This window comes from Hydra vulgaris, chromosome 07 (assembly GCF_038396675.1).
Source record: "Hydra vulgaris chromosome 07, alternate assembly HydraT2T_AEP".
In the NCBI taxonomy this organism is placed as follows: Eukaryota; Metazoa; Cnidaria; class Hydrozoa; order Anthoathecata; family Hydridae; genus Hydra; species Hydra vulgaris.
The window spans coordinates 39,435,355-39,443,454 of record NC_088926.1 but is presented as its reverse complement, the minus strand read 5'-3'; the positions used below and the strand labels follow the sequence as shown (position 1 = coordinate 39,443,454).

The window sequence follows — 8,100 nt, the reverse complement described above, 5'->3', positions numbered from 1 at the left end:
TTCAACAAAATTTTAAACCTAGTGTTTTTGTATTATATAGAACACATTTAAAGGGTGGGAGCAGATTTTTTTCAAAAAAATTGTATTTAGGGACACCCTAATATATATATATATATATATATATATATATATATATATATATATATATATATATATATATATATATATATATATATATATATATATACATATACATATATACATACAGACATACATACACTTACAAATAAATGTATATGTTATGTATACGTAATATATACACATATACACACATGTGTGTTTATTTCGGCGTATGTATATTTGTGTGTATTTGTATCTGTATATGTGTGTTTATTTCTGCGATGAATATATGTATATATATATATATATATATATATATATATATATATATATATATATATATATATATATATATATATATATATATATATATATATATATATATATATATATATATATATAATACATTTTTTGTGTTAACAGTATTATTGTTATTACTATTAGTATTGTTATTATTGTTATATGTTTGACAAATACTAGTGCTGTTCCTATATAAATGTGTGTGTACTAAATGCTATAGGATATCCTATTAATATTAATTATTTAACAAAAATGAAAAGAACAAGTTCAGCATAGCAGAAAGAATATATGAAAAAATATCGATCAGCCTTAGCTGGAAATTTATTTCCTGAATTTTTAAATTTGTCTTTGAGCTGCGAGGCTGCACCAATATACTACCTATGCTTCATCGAATAAACTTTCTCTACCAATATTGACAGCAAAATCTAGTAATACTTTGTTGCAAAATACTGTCCGTAAGTAACTTTATTTATCTGTAAATCAATTGTTTATATTTGAAAATTGTTATGTAAATGTTAAATTAATTTTTAATTGTTTGAGAAGATACAAAAATGAGTCAGCAGTATAAAAAATATGGCATGAACCGAAGCCAGCAAGAAAATTTCTTGCATAGTCTATTTGATTGCAGAAATGATATTTTTTTTGCTGATAAAGGTAAGGGTCTATTATCAAGCAGACTATGGCTAGTGATATGCATTAGCACATATGCATATTGAACTTTTTTTGTTTTGTTTGTGTGTGTATATATATATATATATATATATATATATATATATATATATATAACATTTTTAAACCAGAAAATGTAGTTTTTGATAAGCAACAAAACATAAATTGAAAAGATTCTACTATAAGTCTTCTACTTACTTATATTCTACTAAAGTAATCTTACTAATTCTAATAAAAGTCAACTACTAAGGTTGTCACATGTTCAACAAAAATGAGAATGAGAAAAAATAATAATGGTGGTACAACTGTTAATGAAAATACTTGTATTGAAACTCTAGTTATTTATCTTTAACTTCAAAAAATTTAAAATGACACTAATATTTCTGGTAAATTTTGTTTTTGCAAATTTTATCTTTTAGGAGTTTTACCGTTATCACATAATCTAGATGAAGATAATATATTTATAGAAGACTTCAGAAACTTAATGAAGATAATAATATTAATGTTGATTAAGGTAGGTGACTATTAATGAACAGGGGGCATATGTGCATTTGGTTTCTTTAAATATTATGTATAACTTATATTTATATTTATTACCTATATTTGAGTGTATATTAGTCTAATTTATCTTAAAACAGGATATTTGCACTTTAACAAGCAACAAAACCTAAATGAGATGGTTTCGAATCAACCTTTAAAGATTTCTATATTTATAAGCAAAAATCAATAAAGAGAGGATTTACATCCTGGTACAAATACTAATGAAAATACTTGTGAATACTCGGGCTTCTGGGTCTTTCCAAAGTAATAACTTATTTGCATTTAATTTAAAAGTTTATAATATTTAAAAAGTACAATAGTATATTTGATGAATTATGTTTCATAATGGGTTTCATAAATTCTTAAAGGGCGTCTCTTATTTAGGTTGAAGTAGGTGGCTCTAAAAAACAATTTGAAAAGAAGAATGAAGGGTCGATTCCGTTTAAATGTACAGACACAAACAAGCGTGATTAATAAGGAAAAAAGCAATTTTACTCTTCCATCGAATCACTCTGTTTTTTTCAAACAGCATTTTTTATAGTGCATTTATTTAGGTACAATACAAAACAATAGACTAAGACAATCATTTATTTTGTTATTTATTATAAAACTTGTTTTTTTTAATAGATTAAGGCGAATCATCAAAAACCATTACCAATACAGATCGACCAAAAAATCAGACAAACAAAACCTCTCCCATGGATGATGCCATGTTTTAGCGTAAAATGATAGTGTCACACCATTACATAAAAAGAAATATGGGCTACTGCAATAGTTTTTAGATAAAGATTTGAATGAAACTAAATTTGAACAGGTTACCTCAATCGAGGAATTAGTAAAGTTCGAGACCCGACTTTTAAGAAAAATTAAAAAGAACATTCGATTCTACTGGAATTGTTTGTAAAAATGCGAAAGCGTATTGTTATACGATTTTAAATTTTATAATGACGGAAGAGGCGATCAATTGAAATTAAATATTATGTATGGTAACCATGTGCCAAGCGTCTTTTATTAGCATATTTTTAATGATTTGGTTTTTTATTTCTTTGTTTATTTTTTCTTCGTAGTATTATTGTAAAATAATTTACCTTAAAAAACAAAAATAAAACAACAAAATTGTCGTAAATATAATGTAGTATTTATAAAAAAAGGTTTACATGTTTAAAGCTATAAACGTTTCTAACAAAACCTACATATTTTTGGTTTATCATTAAACCGTGCTGAACAGCTGTTAGTTCAGGCATAAGTTTGGAAAACTTATGCCTGAACTAACTTAAGGCATTAAATAAAGTTTCCGTTTGGAAACTTTATTTAATGCCATAAGTCCGTTTTAAACTATAGAAAACACGAATTTAAAACCTCATAAAACACGAGTTTAAAACCTCAAAAACACGTATTTAAAACATAAAAAAATCGTGTTTGAAACCTTAGAAAACACGTGTAAAACTCCAGTTAAACTTCCCGTGAAATCCACGTGTTTCTGGTTTACGCCTGGATCGTAACAAACACGTGTTTATACAATTTTTAATTCCGAGATTAAAACCAGATGTGCCGTCTGGGGTTTGCATATTTTCTTTGGTGTACTTGGAACAAGACTGCTAGAAGGCTCTTGCTCTTGATTTTGAGCCATACAGTTAGCAGCCTGTTGAAATTTATTTTGCTGCATATTACTTACATTTAAACCTTCTTTAGATATGCCAACTCTCTTTGCAGCATTAATTATGGCATCACTTGAAGCCCATTTATCCCACATTCCTCCTAAAATTGTCATGGAGCCTTCTTGGTTTATTGTTTGGAAAGTTGTATAAAGTTCATCTCTTTTTTTATCATATTCACGATGCATGTTCTGATTAGGACTTTTATCCAACAGTTGAGTAACCCCAGTTGTATCAGGAGGACTTATATACAAGTTAATTTTTTTTTCATGGAGGAAATGTGAAACATTGTAGTCAAATCTTGAACTGTGTCCATGTGCTAATATTACAACAGGTCTTTGTAAATTCTCTTCTGACAAATATATATCAAACTTTTTGTGTAGGTCCAATAAAATCCTGGTTTCTTTTTTAAGTAGATGGTATAATTAAGTTTTTAATATTTTTGATGGCTGTTTTTAGGGCCATATAACTAGTGATACCTTTACCGGTTAAAATAACTTGTGAAATAATAATTTCACCTGAAATGTAAAATATAAATATATTACTTATGATTAAACCTATACTTAACATCACCATGGTGATAAAAACATTCATGGTGTTTTGCCAAACTTAAAAATTCTCCATGTATCAATATCACCCTTCCGCACACCAGGTTGAAGTTGTTTTGATTTTGTGAAAATCTCACACTTAATAAGTTCTTCAGCCAACGAATTTAAAAGGTAGATTCAAAATGTTTTTGCTAGTGCACTGCAGCCTAGGACTAATATAAGACATTAATGTATCATTGTTTTAATTATGGAGCATATCAGCAAATAAAGTACAAAAAGATACAATATTATTAATTATTTTCTTACCTAAATATGACTCTGCCATACCCCTTGCTCAGTTCAATGCCCTGTTAATTGGTACATTTCCTTGTCAATTTAGAACTAAGTCATGGTGCTCTGCTTCCCATCTCTGCCAAAACGACTGACCGAGCCGATAATAAATTTAAAATTTGTGTTTATAATATAGTTATGTTGGAATTATATTGAATAGTGTTAAAAAACAAATAATTAGTGTAATATATTACATAAAAAACTTTCTTTATAATATACTTACTTTCACTCTACTTACTTTCCTGTCTTCACAACATGTTTTGCATTATCATATAGTTTAGCGAAATTGCGCCCGCAAGATTCTTAGTATTGTAATTGTTTTTAAAACATAAATATTTAGATTAGTGGCTTTTTTCCTTGATATTCCTTGATGACTACTGTTTTTATTTTTTATGAAATCTACAATCGAGTGCTCTTCTTTTGATTTCGAAATTCTCAGGTGTTGCTTTTTTATGTTGGCAGTTTTTCCATTTACTCTCCGATCAACTGTTCCTCAATCTTTGATAAAAGAAAGCATACCAATTTGCAAAGCAGCATAGCCTCTTTTTTTGTTCTCTCTGCACCAAGACACAGCTTGTTGAATCTGAAGTTCTTTCATATTTATTTTTATCATCTGGACTTTTTCCTCTGCCTTTAAATTTGGTTTTCCAACAACAAAAGGTTCTTTTCTCACTTTTATAATAAATTTTGGTTTCCCCATTTACAAAATTACTAATATTTTTATCTATAAAATACGTATAGTATAAAACAATTGTGTGCATAAACAAACATTAGTAATACTCCTATTAAATAAAAATATAATGCCTTATAGTTAGAGTGCCTTATGTGTTAAACTTACTACAAATTTTAATTAATAGTAATCCCTCTAATTATATTTATTAGAATTTACCATAGAAGTTGTAATTTGTAAGGATTTATTTTGTAGTTTTTAAGGAATTTTTGGGGTTGTTTATGTCTTTTTTTTCAATAATAAGTTTACAATAATGTGTGTACCAATACTATGGCCCGAAAACAAATGTTGACAAAATTTTGATTGAATCTGATTAACGGCTCTAAAATTATAAGCAAAAAACCTGATTGCGGTATTAAAGGGGTAAGTCAAACAAAAAAGGTGATTTTTCTTTAAATCATAAAACTTTACTAAGAACCATGGATTAAATAAAAAGGCTAGGGAAGACATTCATATTAAGTAGTTTTTAAGTATAGAAAGTTTTAGCACTTTAGAAGTTTCCCATACTCAGTTATAGGACACCACTTTTTTTTGTAGTTTTTAAAGTCTACCGACCTGTACTAAAAAATGAACTCTTATTTAAAACGTTGGAGAAATAAAAACAAAGATATTAATAAGTCGCTGTTGAAAAAACTCGATATTGACGACACAGTTAGCTTTTTAACAGAAATCAGTGTTAATGGTAACGTTGAAAATGAAAACAACGAGTTGAATCTTATAGACAATGGTTATGATGGTAACATTGACTATGCATCAGATTCAGTTTCAATTTACCAATCTGCAAATAGAGACGTTGCATTGCTTGGTAATGCTCTATCAGGCAACGAATCATGTCAAATAACATTATCTTTACTTGTTAATAAATCTGATGTGCTAGCCTGCGATCTATAAGCATGGGCTACACGCAATAGATGTGCAAGAAAGGCTGTGAAGGAACTATTAAGTTTTTTGAATATAAATGGTATATCTTCTCTCCCAAAAGACTGTAAAACACTTCTTAAAACCTCTAAATATATAAATATAAAAGAGCTGTGTGGTGGAAAATATATTTACTTTGGCATTAAAAAAAGAATAAAACAAATTTTAAAGGATTCTCAAAAAATTGTTGAAAGAATTGAGATGCTAATAAATGTTGATAGATTGCCTTTATGTAAAAGTACCAGCACACAATTTTGGCCAACTTTAGGAAAGTTTTTAGAGTTACAGCCATTTATTGTATGTCTAATTTGTGGTAAAAAGAAACCAAATAATTTATTTGATTATTTGAATGAATTTTTAACTGAGTTTTGATTGCTTAAAATTAGTGGGATTAAACATAATGGAAAAGTTCTACCTGTTTCAATTAAGGCATTTGTTTGTAATGCGCCTGCACGTTCTTTTTTAAAGAATATTAAAGGTCACGGAGGGTATCATTCATGTGAGCGATGTTGAGTTGAAAGAGAATATGATGGAAGGGTTGTTTTTACTGAAGTTGATTGTAAAATGCGATGTGATGAACAATTTAAAGAATATATTTATTTAAAGCATTCATTAGGAACAAATAATGTTTGCTGTGAGCCTCATCAATTAGGAAGGACTCCTTTAGTAGATTATGAAATATTGTGTGTAATGGAGTTTGTTATTGACTATATGCATTGTGTTTGTCTTGGTGTTATAAAGCGGCTCATAAAATATTGATTTGAAGGCCCACGTATTTGTCGCCTATCATGGTAGCAAAAAAAGCAAATGTCCAATAAATTGACTTTTTATCATTGCAAAATGCCCAGTGAGTTCGCTCGACAACCACGTTCACTTGATAAACTTAAGAGTTCTTAAAGCAACTGAGTTTCGACAGTTTTTGTTGCACATTGGACCAATAATTTTGTCAAAAGAGGTATACCAGAACTTCTTGTGTTAAAGCGTTGTAGTAACCTTAATGAGCAACTCAAATGTTTTTAAACGACAACATTACTTGGATTATGCAAAAAATTAATGGCTTTTTTTGTATCAAATCTTCAAGGGCTTTATGGGCCACAATTTTATTCTTATAACAATCATGCTTTACTTCATTTACATGAAGATGTTTTGTATCATAACTGTAGCCTTCATGAACTTTCAAGTTTTCCTTTTGAGAAATTCCAATTGTTAAAAAATTTTTAAAAAGTGCAAATAAACCTCTCATCCAATTAGCAAAACGCCTGAGTGAGTTAGAAAGTCGCAATGTTTGTTATGTCACTATTTCAATCTCAGATAAAATTGTACCAACTGATAGTGATGGATTGTTCATTTTAAAATCACTTGAAATTGTTCGTATTATTAAAATAGTTTCAGGATCATAATTTGATTGCAATGTTATTCCTTTTCGTGCCATTGATAACCTTTTTACCATCCCTTGTAACTCATCAGATTTTGGAGTATACAAAATTTCTAAGTTCAATAAAATGAAAAGAAAAAAACTTTATCTGATATTTGCTACAAATTAGTTTGTCTGGAACAAGACGCTGATTTTATATTAATTGAAGTGAAATCATGAAATATTATATTATTATTTTTTAATTAAAGTTATTTTTTCCATTGCAAAATTTATTAACTTGTTGATTTCCTATTATTTTATTTAAACTTGTCGTTTCAATGTGATAATAAATTTTTGGATTGATAAGTTTAACGTTTATATCTCCAGACTTGTGTGATTTGGACGGGTTTCCATAATCCCATTTTATTGGCATTTAAATGGATGAGTTCAATTATTGGTCAACTATTGACTATTCTTAAGGATTTAAAATGTATTATTAATGACTATTTAAAAAATGTATATAATAAATATTGTTTTTAAATAATTTAAAAGTAGTCAAAAATAATGAAATAATTTTTTATAATTCATAAAAATTTACATAATATGACGCATGAGATCCTTGTTGTAGTAGCTAGCATATCATAAACATGAATAAAATGTTGGAAGAGCCATTTTGTTGGGCTATTTGGAATAAAGATGAAGATACCTCAGGTGTTATCCCATTGTATTGGGTAGTTACTGGAAGCCATGTTTTTCGGCCACCTTACAATTGCCTGCAAGTGAAACATGCGTTTTATGGACAAAGGGAGCCTGATCACTGATGGAAAAAATTTCCACTACTTGAAGTTAAGGTTTTTGTTAAGCAGTTTTAAGCATAAAATGTCAACTACTAAATTTGCAAAACATTTTCTTTATGCTTTTAAATTTTAATTTAGGAACATATGAGTTTTGCTATGAATTATGCAATACCCAAGTCTGCATAATTCATAGCAAAAC

The 8,100-nt window shown here is 28.2% G+C and overlaps 1 long non-coding RNA gene across 1 annotated transcript; it reads left to right on the top strand.

Annotated features, from left to right (window-relative positions):
* Positions 1 to 622: 622 nt before the first annotated feature.
* Positions 623 to 2,073, top strand: LOC136082179 (uncharacterized). The gene is made up of 4 exons (XR_010639472.1): positions 623 to 815; positions 1,449 to 1,543; positions 1,668 to 1,833; positions 1,954 to 2,073. It is a non-coding gene; the product is annotated as an uncharacterized LOC136082179 (long non-coding RNA).
* Positions 2,074 to 8,100: the final 6,027 nt, after the last annotated feature.